An 11,040-nucleotide genomic window follows, 5' to 3' on the forward strand; every position below is an offset into this window, starting at 1 on the left:
CCTCTCTTCCCTCCCTATTCTTCCTCCCTCTCTTCCTCTCTCTCTTCTCTCTTACCTCTCCCTCTCATCTGCCCTCCTCTCTCCTCTTCCCTCCCCTCTCTCTCCTCCTCTCTCCTCTACCTCTCCTCTTCCATCCCCCTCCTCTCTCCTTCCTCCTCTTCCCTACCTCTCTCTTCCCTCACCTCTCGCATACTTTCCTCCCTCTCCTCTTCCCTCCCTCTCTCTCCCTCCCTCTCGTCTTCCCTCCCTCTCTCTTCCCCTCCCTCTCTCTGCACTCCCCCTCCTCTCTTCACTTCACTCCCTCTCTCTTCACTCCCTCTCCTCTTTCATCACTCCCTGCTCTCTTCACCCCATCTTCTTCCCTCTCTCTCTCTTCCTTCACTCCTCTTCCCCTCCTCTCTCTTACCCTCCCTCCTCTCTTCTCTCCTCCCTCTCTCTTCTCTCCTCTCTCTTCGCTCCCTCTACTCTTCGCTCTGTCTCTTTCGCTAACTCTCCCCCACCCACTCAGTCCTACGAGGGCCGCCAGTGCGAGGGGGAAGGAGACGTCGGGGTCCGTGACCCTGCAACCTTGGCTCCCGTGGGGCTCAGGCCCGATGAGGTTGGAGACCAGTGTCATTTGGCGGGAAGGAAGGAGGGATGCTGGGAAACAGCAAGCCAACGTTACTGACTCTGTGGATGGCGCCAATCACCAATGACCGCTCATCGCCAATGCTGCCATCTTGCTTCTGACTCGTGAGGTTAACATCGCCCCACCCACCACCACCACTATCACCACAGGAGAGTGTTCAAGCCTCCATCATCCATCTGACTTTGGCCTCCTTGGCCCCCCCTCCCCCCGCCCCCTTCGCCCTCCACTGTCACCCAGGTACGGTCTCACTGACAAAACTGTCCAAGGAGCTCGGAGGGCCGTTGGTTCCAACCCCTGACAGGACCCCCTCCCTTTAATACCTGCTCCCTCTCCACCCCCCCACACCCCCCCCCCCCCCCCCCCCCCGTATGGGATCGCCTCCAGCCTGCATCAGAGGGAGAGCGTGTGATGGCGGGGGGAGAGAGAGGGAGAGAGCGTGACAGCTGGAGAGAGAAAGCATGACAGCGGGAGATAGAGAGAGACAGAGGGTGAAGGAGAGACAGAGGGTGGGAGAGAGAGAGAGATGGAGGAAGAGAGAGACAGGGAGAAAGACAGAGGGAGATAAAGAGAGAGACAGACAGAGGGAGAGAGTCGAGGAGGGAGAGAGACTGAGGGAGGGAGAGAGGGGCAGAAAGAGATGGGGGAGAAAGAGATGGAGGGAGGGAGAGAGACCGGGGAGGGCGAGAGAGGAAGACAGGGAAAAAAATGGAGGGAGAAAGAGAGACGGGGTGATAGAGAGAGAGAGAGACGGACGGAGAGAGAGAGATGGGGGGGAGAGACAGAGGGAGAGGAAGATGGAGAGAGAGTGAGACGGGGGAGAAAGAGAAGAGAGCGGACGGAGGAGAGAGACAGACAGGTGTAGGGAGACAGACGGGGGAGGGAGAGAGACCGGGGGGGGGGGGGGGGGGGGAGGAGAGAGAGATACTGGGGAGAGAGAGAGCGAGATGGAGGGAGAGAGAGAGATAGAGGGGGGGGGTAAGAGAAAGAGACGGGGAGAGAAAGAGAGATGAGGAGAGAGAGGGGTATGGAGCGAGAGACAGGGAAGAGAGAGAAGAAAAAGCGGTCCTTTGGGGGCAAGGACCATGTTTTCCCAGATATTGTTAGCGGGATGTTGTGGGGCTGGGAGAGGTGAAGCGAGTTCTGTACCCAGCCCAACTTGCACCTCCAGGCCCATAAACCGTATTTCCTGCCTTGGCTGACTCCAAACAACGTAGCAGACTGTGATGGGGCCTAACGAGGCCGAAGGCCTCAATGGAGGCCAAAGCGATGGTGGCCATTTTGTTGGCTACTGTGCTGAGTGGTTGGGAGGGGGGGGGGGGGGGGGCATTGGCGGGGGGGGTCCATATGGGATGGGGAAGGGGGAACAAATCTGCCACTGTCACCTATCGGGGGTTGGTTGGGAGCAGGGGTGCTGTTCAGGACGCACAGAGGTAATTCAAGATGGAGGCTCCAGGCGATGGAGGTGAAGATTTAGGAGGGTGATGATCTCTGTGGAGAGGCGGAGGCCCCACCATCTTGTCCGGCAATACGTTCCTGTGTCTGTCGCTGAATCGTTGTGTCTCTGTTTTTGTCGAAGTTCCTGTGTCTTTTACCCGCCGCACTCTCTTGCTCCCTCCCACGTGATCCTGTATCTGGAGAGAACTCGCCTCTCTTCATTTTTCAATTAAACAGAGGATGTTGTCAATGGCTCCGTCTGCTTGTTTATTTTCACCTGGCAGCTTTTACTCTGTATCTGACCCTGTGCTGTACGTGTCCTTGGAGTTTGTTGGGGACAGAGCAGAAGGAGCTTTATTTTATCCTGGGAGTGTTTGATGGGGTCAGTGTAGAGGGAGCTTTACTCTGTATCTAACCCCGTGCTGTACCTGTCCTGGGAGTGTTTGATGGGGACAGTGTAGAGGGAGCTTTACTCTGTATCTAACCCCGTGCTGTACCTGTCCTGGGAATGTTTGATGGGGGACAGTGGAGGGGGAGCTTTACTCTGTATCTAACCCCGTGCTGTACCTGTCCTGGGAGTGCTTGATGGGAACAGTGTAGAGGGAGCTTTACTCTGTATCTAACCCCGTGCTGTACCTGTCCTGGGAGTGTTTGATGGGGACAGTGTAGAGGGAGCTTTACTCTGTATCTAACCCCATGCTGTACCTGTCCTGGGAGTGTTTGATGGGAACAGTGTAGAGGGAGCTTTACTCTGTATCTAACCCCGTGCTGCACCTGTCCTGGGAGTGTTTGATGGGGACAGTGTAGAGGGAGCTTTACTCTGTATCTAACCCCGTGCTGTACCTGTCCTGGGAGAGTTTGATGGGACAGTGTAGAGGGAGCTTTACTCTGTATCTAACCCCGTGCTGTACCTGTCCTGGGAGAGTTTGATGGGACAGTGTAGAGGGAGCTTTACTCTGTATCTAACCCCGTGCTGTACCTGTTCATATGCGGGAGGCCTAGCCCACGACCACCCCACCCCCCTCAACCTACTGTCCCTTTTGCAGTATCACCTTTGTTATGTGTCAGAGTTTCGAAAACTCCCAGGTTAATAGATTCAAACAGGTTGATATTAAAAAGGCGGATGTGCTGGAAATTTTGAAAAGAATCAGGATAGATCAGTCCCCTGGACCAGACGGGATATACCCAAGGTTACTACGGGAAGCGAGGGAGGAGATTGCTGTGCCGTTGGGGATGATCTTTGCATCCTCAGTCTCCACTGGAGTAGTACCGGTTGATTGGAAGGAGGTGAATGTTGTTCCCCTGTTCAAGAACGGGAATACGGAAATCCCTGGGAATTACAGACCTATCAGTCTTACGTCTGTGATGAGTAAAATACTGGAAAGGATTCTGAGAGATAGGATTGATGATCATTTAGAAAAACATAGTTTGATTAAAGATAGTCAGCATGGCATTGTGATGGGCAGGTCATGCCTCACAAGCCTTATTGAATTCTTTGAGGATGTGACGAGACATATTGATGAAGGTCGGGCAGTGGATGTGGTGTATATGGATTTCAATCAGGCATTTGACATGGTTCCTCATGGTAGGCTCATTCAGAAAGGCAGGGGGAATGGGATACAAGGAAATTTGGCTGTCTGGATATAGAATTGGCTGGCCGAAAGAAGACAGAGAGCGGTAGTGGATGGAAAGTATTCCGCCTGGAGGTCGGTGACCAGTGGTGTCCTCTGCTCTTTGTGGTTTTTATAAATGACTTGGATGAGGAAGTAGAAGGGTGGGTTAGTAAGTTTGCCGATGACACAAAGGTTGGTGGAGTTGCGGATAATGTCGAGGGCTAACTTCTGGAGGCAACCATGGAGTGAGTGGTCGCACATTTGCCAGCTCCTGCTCATGGTGGTCTTTTTGTGGCCTTTACGCTGGATTGTTGCAGAAATTTTGTAGAGGAAAAGTGCAGAAGCAAGAACAGAAGAAAGGGACCCCTAATTTATGGAGCTGTCGCCCAGAAGTAATCGGAAAAGAACAAACCAGGCTGTGGTGGCGGACAAACAGGGTCGGACTCTGTCAGCTCAGTGGTCGATGGACCAGTTGGTGAGCTTCTTAAATGAGACCTTCACCCAACAGGATTTGTGAAGGGACGACACCTGACATCCAATATTAGATGGCTCCTAAATGTGATGATGATGCCGACAGTGGGGCACGAGGTCAGGGTCGTGGTAGTCACGGACGCTGGGAAGGCCTTTGATCGGATGGAGTGGAGGTACCTGTGGGATGTCCTGGGAAGATTTTTTTTTTAGATCATAGAATTTACAGTGCGGAAGGAGGCCATTCGGCCCATCGAGTCTGCACCGGCTCTTGGAAAGAGCACCCTACCCAAGGTCAACACCTCCACCCTATCCCCATAACCCAGTAACCCCACCCAACACTAAGGACAATTTTTTGGACACTAAGGGCAATTTCGCATGGCCAATCCACCTAACCTGCACATCTTTGGACTGTGGGAGGAAACCGGAGCACCCGGAGTAAACCCACGCACACACGGGGAGGATGTGCAGACTCCGCACAGACAGTGACCCAAGCTGGAATTGAACCTGGGACCCTGGAGCTGTGAAGCCATTGTGCTGTCCACAATGCTACCGTGCTGCCCCTTTGGGCAGGGATTCGTGGATTGGGTCCTGTTGCTGTATCAGGCACCAATGTAATAACCAACCGGGTTCGATCAGAGTATTTTAGTCTGTGCAGGGGGACAAGGCAGGGGTGCCCACTCTCCCCACTACTGTTTGCCCTGGCCATAGAGCCTTTGGCTATGGCACTGAGGGTATCAAACATTTGATGGAGGATAGTGAGAGGGGGGGTGGAGCACAGGGTCTCGCTCTATGCGGACGATTTGTTCCTGTATGTAACAAACCCGTTCGGGGAGATTGCAGGAATTATGGGAATACCGGAGGAATTTGGCCGTTCTCAGGATACAAACTAAAATGAGCAAGAGCGAGGTCTTCACGATCCAGGCAAGGGGGCAGGAGAGGAGACTGAGGAAGATGCCGTTCAAAATGGTGGGAAGGAGTTTTAGGTACCTGGGGATTCAGGTGGCAAAGGACTGGCGTCAGCTCCATAACTTACATTTGTCAGGGTGATTGAGCAAATGAAAGGGGTGTTCCGCAGGTGGGATTTTCTCCCGCTGGCATTGGCGAGGAGGGTACAGACTGTGAAAATGACAGTCCTCCCGAGATTGCTGTTTGTGTTTCAGTGTCTCCCAATCTTCATCCTCAAGGCATTTTTTAGGAAAATGAACAAAGAACAAAGAAAAGTACAGCACAGGAACAGGCCCTTTGGCTCTCCAAGCCTGTGCCGACCATGCTGCCCGTCTCAACTAAAATCTTCTGCACTTCCGGGGTCCGTTTCCCTCTATCCCTATCCTATATATATAAGGAACACAGCGATCTCGAGTTTTATATAGGCTGGGAAAGCCCTGAGGGTGAAGAAGGTCCTTCTTGAGTGGGGGCGCGGAGAGGGGGGCTTGGCCCTTCTGAACTTTATTAACTACTACTGGCGGCCAATGTTTCGATGATTAAGAAGTGGGGGAGGGGTCGGTGTGGGAGCGAGTGGAGGTGGCATCTTGTCAGGGTACAAGTCTGGAGGCTCTGTTAACGGCACCTCTGCCGTTCTCACCGGCTTGTTACCACAAGCTCAGTGGCAGTGGCAGCCCTGAGTGTGTGGGAGCAATGGAGGCAGCACATGAGACTGGAGGGAGTGTCAGCGTGGCCACCGATCTGTGACAATCACCGGTTCGCTCAGGGGGGTCTGGAAGGGGCTGTTGAAGATGACAGAGGGCTGGGATTGAGAGATTTGGGGAACTCTTCATTGAGGGGGCTTTCCAGAGCCTGGAGGAGCTAGAGGAGGAGTTTGAGTTGCCGGATGGGAATGGATTCCGGTATCTGCAGGTACGGGATTTTGTCTGGAGGCAGGTTCCGAGCTTCCCTCGCCTCCCTCTGAGGGGACTAACAGGATAAGGTGATGTCTAAAACAGGGATTGGGGAGGGTCTTGGAAATATATCAGGAATTGTCCTGGAGTGGGAAGGGGTTCCAATCGGGGAGGTGAAAAGGAAGTGGGAGGATGAGTTGGGAGGGGAGTTGGATGTCAGGCTATGGGAGAAGACCCTGAGGAGTGTCAATGCATCCTCGTGTGCCAGGCTCAGCCTGATCCAGTTCAAGGTGATCTACAGGGCTCATACGACTATGGCCCAGATGAGCAGGTTTATGAGAAGGTGGAGGACAGATGTGGGCGGTGTGGGGGAAGTCCGGTGAATCATGCACACAGTTTTGGGCATGTCCAAAGCTGAGGGGATTTTAAAAGGTTTCTCAGATGTCATGTCAGAGGTCCTGGAAGGGAGGGTCACTCGAGTCCAGGGGTGGCAATATTTGATAGATAGAACAGTACAGCACAGAACAGGCCCTTCGGCCCACGATGTTGTGCCGAGCAATGATCACCCTACTCAAGTCAACCTATCCACGTAACCCAACAACCCCCCCATTAACCTTATTTTTTAGGACACTAAGGGCAATTTAGCATAGCCAATCAACCTAACCTGCACATCTTTGGACTGTGGGAGGAAACCGGAGCACCCGGAGGAAACCCACGCACACAGGGGGAGGACGTGCAGACTCCGCACAGACAGTGACCCAGCCGGGAACCGAACCTGGGACCCTGGAGCTGTGAAGCATTTATGCTAACCACCATGCTACCCTGCTGCCCATTTGGGGTGTCAGAAGATTCAGGAGCCCGGGGGAGAGGGTGAAAGGCCGACGTTTTGATCTTCTCCCTGTTGGCACGGAGACAGATTTTGCTGGGATGGAGGAACTCGGAGCCTCCAAAGTCGGGGGTGTGGGTCAGTGACATGGCAGGGTTTCTCAGGCTGGAGAAGATTAAGTTCGCCTTTAGGGATTCATTACAGGGGTTCTCTCGGAGATGGCAGCCGTTCATCGACTTCTTTAAGAAAAACTGACCATCAGCAGGAGGGGGGCGGGTGGGAATGTGGGGTGGGGGGAAGTGGGAGGCATGGCAGTGAAGAATAAGGGCAGAGAATCTAATACATGGGTAGCTGGGAGTTAGGGCGGGGGGAAGTTGGATGTTACTGGCGGGGTTTGCGTGTGCTCTATTATTTAGAATGTTAAGATGTTAAAATTATAAATGCCTCAATAAAATGTTTTCTTAAAAAAAAGATAGTGTTGAGGGCTGCTGCAGGTTACAACAGGACATTGACAGGATGCAGAGCTGGGCTGAGAAGTGGCAGATGGAGTTCAACCTCGATAAATGTGAAGTGATTCATTTTGGAAGGTCGAATTTGAATGCTGAATACAGGGTTAAAGGCAGGATTCCTGGAAGTGTGGAGGAACAGAGGGATTTTGGGATCCATGTACATAGATCCTTCAAAGTTGCCACCCAGGTTGATAGGGTTGTTAAGAAGGCATATGCTGTGTTGGCTTTCATTAACAGGGGGATTGAGTTTAAGAGCCGCGAGGTTTTGCTGCAGCTTTATAAAACTCTAGTTATACCACACTTGGAATATTGTGTCTAGTTCTGGTCGCCTCATTATAGGAAGGATGTGGATGCTTTGGAGAAGGTGCAGAGATTTACCAGGATGCTGCCTGGACTGGAGGGCATGTCTTATGAAGAAAGGTTGAGGGAGCTAGGGCTTTTCTCACTGGAGCAAAGAAGGCAGAGAGGTGACTTGATAGAGGTGTACAAGGTGATGAGAGACATGGATTGAGTGGATAGCCAGAGACATTTCCCCAGGGTGGAAATGGCTGTCATGAGGGGATATAATTTTAAGGTGATTGGAAGAAGGTATAGGGGAGATGTTGTAGGTTTGTAACTCAGAGAGTGGTAGGTGTGTGGAATGCACTGCCAGCAGAGGTGGTGGAGTCAGAGTCATTCGGGACATTTAAGTGACTCTTGGACAGGCACATGGAAAGCAGTAAATTGAAGGGGTGGAGGTTAGGCTGATCGTAGATTAGGATAAATAGCCGGCACAACATTGTGGGCCAAAGGGCCAGCACTATGCTGTACTGTTCTATGTTCTATGTATATCTTGGAGTTCACCTGACCTACAACTGTTTGTTGATTTTGGCTATGATGAGCACAAGAACCTGCCTTTCAGGCAGTATTCAACTGAGTTCTTAGGTGCTTTTAATCAAAAAACAAGCTTTATTCTACAAATGTAGTTAACATTTGTATAAACACAAACAGTAAGAATTATCAACTACAAACATAAATACCCCAACACAGCTGCAGTAATCTATGTATAACACTTAATAAATTTCCCCTTAACTGTTCCAATTCAATAACAAGATCCCATAAATCAAAAAACCCTTTCTGCCAAAACAATTGGGGTTCTTGCTTGGAATAGCTCTTTAAAATTGAAAATAGAGAGACAGGCCAAAATACTTCTCTCTCTGAGTCTACAACAGCTAAATGTGAAAAATTAAAGTAAAAACTCCAAGAGCTCCAAACCCAAACAATGACATCACTGAAGCCATGTGATAAGACAAAACCATTTCTTAAAGGGACACTCACATGACACCTCCCCCCAAGAAAAAAAATAAACCATCAACTTCAAAGATTGTTTCATTTTTCATCTTTTCCACTTGCCCATTAATAACAATCGACAATAAACATACATTTTTTGAACAAAACAAAACAGATAATAACACAGTCCATTTTAGTTCTTCCACTATCAAACCTGCTTCTCGTCATCACATTCGTGACAGAGCATCGGCTATCATATTTTCTCATCCTGCCACATGTATAATCTTTAAACAAAATGGCTGTTATAATAAACTCCATCGAAACAATCTGCCATTTTTATTCCTGAATCGCTCCAAATACGTCAATGAAAGATTATCAGTATATATAATTGTTTCAGACGGACTTCCGATGGCAGCCTTGGAGGAGTAGGTCCGCATTTGACAGCACTCTCCTGTGACGGACTTTTGGACCTTTTTCCCCCATTGTTTTCCGGATTTAATGGGATAAATCGGTGAAGAGTGAGACAGTGAGCAGAAATCCCCCTCCGGTGTATGGAGAATTGGACCAGAAGTGGCCGTGTGAGACGACAAAGTCCTATAAGGGAGACGCAAGTAGAGCTGGCAACGCGGGAAAGCACGGCGGACAGCAAGGGAGACGGCACAGTGGTCGACGGAGCAGCTGGTGAAGTTTTTTTGAAGATTGCTTCGCCAAGCTTACGAAGGACACGCTGGACCCAATCAAGGCTTCGATTGATCAGGTGGTGCAGAATCAGGAGACCCACGGACGAGGGATCCGGGAGGTGGAGGAAAAGGTGTCCGAGCACGAGGAATACCTAACCGTGCTGGAGACCAAGGTGGAGATGATGAATATCCACCAGAAAAGAATGCAGGAGAAGCTGGAGGACCTGAAGAACAGGTCCAGGAGACTGAACCTGAGAATCGTCGGCCTCCCTGAAGGCAGTGAGGGATCGGATGCGAGGGCCGATGTGACGAACATGCTGGAGAAGTTGATGGGGGCTGAGGCATTCCCCCGGCCCCTGGAAATGGATAGAGCGCACACAGCCCTCGCGCAGAAGCCCCAAGCGAACGAGCCGCCGAGGGCGAAGTCACCGATACGCTGTCACCGATTCCTGGACAAGGAACACGTTCTGTGGTGGGCCAGGAAGGAACAGAGCAGCAAGTTGGAGAATTGTGAGCTGCGCATTTATCAGGACCTGGGCGCGGATTTGGCCAAGAGGCGAGCTGGGTTTAATCTGGCAAAAACGGCCCTCTTTAAGAAGGGGGTGAAGCTCGGGATGTTGTACCCAGCCCGTCTGTGGGTCACACATGAGGAACGGGAATTCTACTTTGAAACACCGGATGATGTATGGACTTTTATCAAATAAAAAAGACTGGAGGTGAATTAAAAGACACTGAAGCCTTGGAGAGTACTGTAGTGACAATTTGTTATGTTGGGTTGTATAAGTAGTGTTATATACAATAAGGGGCTGTTTTGATGGCTAAAGTTAACTTTGTCTTACAGGGAAGGGGGGGGGGGGTTAGTTGGGGGGGGGGGGGGGTTCTGGGAATGTTTTTTCTTCTTCTTCGGTGGTTGTTTTTGCACTGTTTTTTCTGATGTTTGTTTACTGGGGAATGTGATGCTTGAAGGAATTTGTGTAGGTGGGAGGAAAGAACAATGGGGAGACAGACTGCTTGGTGCCATTGGCGGTTGCTATCAAGTCAGCTTGGGTCAGCTGACTCATGGAAGCACAGTGGGGGGGGAATGAGGAAGTGTTACACTGGAGCTTGATATGGGGAACTGGGTTTTTAGTGCTGTTGCTGGAGGGAGGGAGGGGGGAGCTGCTTTGCTGACAGGGGAGCAACTGTTACTAGGGGACAAATGGGAGGTTGGGGATGGCAAATGCCTCGGGGGGGCTCAAGGAAGCCGAGGGCGTGAGCTGAAGGCTGGCCTAAAAGGGGTGATGGCTAGTCGGCAAGGGGGGGTGTTGGGTAGGAAGCCCCCCGATCAGGCTGATTACATGGAATATCAGAGGGTTGAATGGGCCGGTCAAGAGGGATCGCACGTTTGTGCATTTGAGGGGGCTGAAGGCGTGGCAATGTTACCAGAGACACACCTAAAAGTTATAGGCCAGACTAGATTGAGAAAGGGGTGGGTTGGCCAAGTATTCCACTCAGGGCTGGACTCAAAGACCAGGGGGTAGCGATTTTGATCAATAAACGAGTGACATTCGAGGCAGGGAGAATCGTGTCAGACAATTGGGTATGTACATAATGGTGAGTGGGAAGTTGGAGGGGGTGCAGGTGGTACCTGTGAACATATATGCTTCGAATTGGGATGATGTGGAATTTATGAGGCTAGGTAAGAACCCAGATTTAGAGTCACATAACTTGAATAAACTCGGTTTGTTCTCACAGGAACGACGGAGGTTGAGGGGCGACCTGATAGAGGTCTACAA

This window comes from Scyliorhinus canicula, chromosome 16, assembly GCF_902713615.1.
Source record: "Scyliorhinus canicula chromosome 16, sScyCan1.1, whole genome shotgun sequence".
NCBI lineage: Eukaryota > Metazoa > Chordata > Chondrichthyes > Carcharhiniformes > Scyliorhinidae > Scyliorhinus > Scyliorhinus canicula.